The sequence below is a fragment of the Etheostoma spectabile genome, chromosome 2 (genome assembly GCF_008692095.1).
Source record: "Etheostoma spectabile isolate EspeVRDwgs_2016 chromosome 2, UIUC_Espe_1.0, whole genome shotgun sequence".
Lineage (NCBI taxonomy): Eukaryota > Metazoa > Chordata > Actinopteri > Perciformes > Percidae > Etheostoma > Etheostoma spectabile.
This window is the reverse complement of record NC_045734.1, coordinates 30,704,666-30,704,954: the sequence shown is the minus strand read 5'-3', so window position 1 is coordinate 30,704,954 and position 289 is coordinate 30,704,666.

Sequence of the window (289 nt, the reverse complement as noted above, 5' to 3'; positions counted from 1 at the left end):
TCCTTGTTACACAAATTATGGCTATACATATGAAAAAAGGTAGTTTCCTAGGTATAATTTCCTTAGGTAGAGAATTTAATTTATCCCAACTAGCAGATGATACAACAATTTTTTTAGCTAATAGACATGAAGTGACAAAAGCAATTAGTTGTATTAAGGAATTCTCTGATGTGTCAGGTTTTAGAATGAATTTGAGTAAATCTTAAGGATTGTGACCTATCCAAAGTAGAAGGAATCCCTGTTAAACATACGATTACATACCTGGGTATTATCATTGATAAGAATGAAA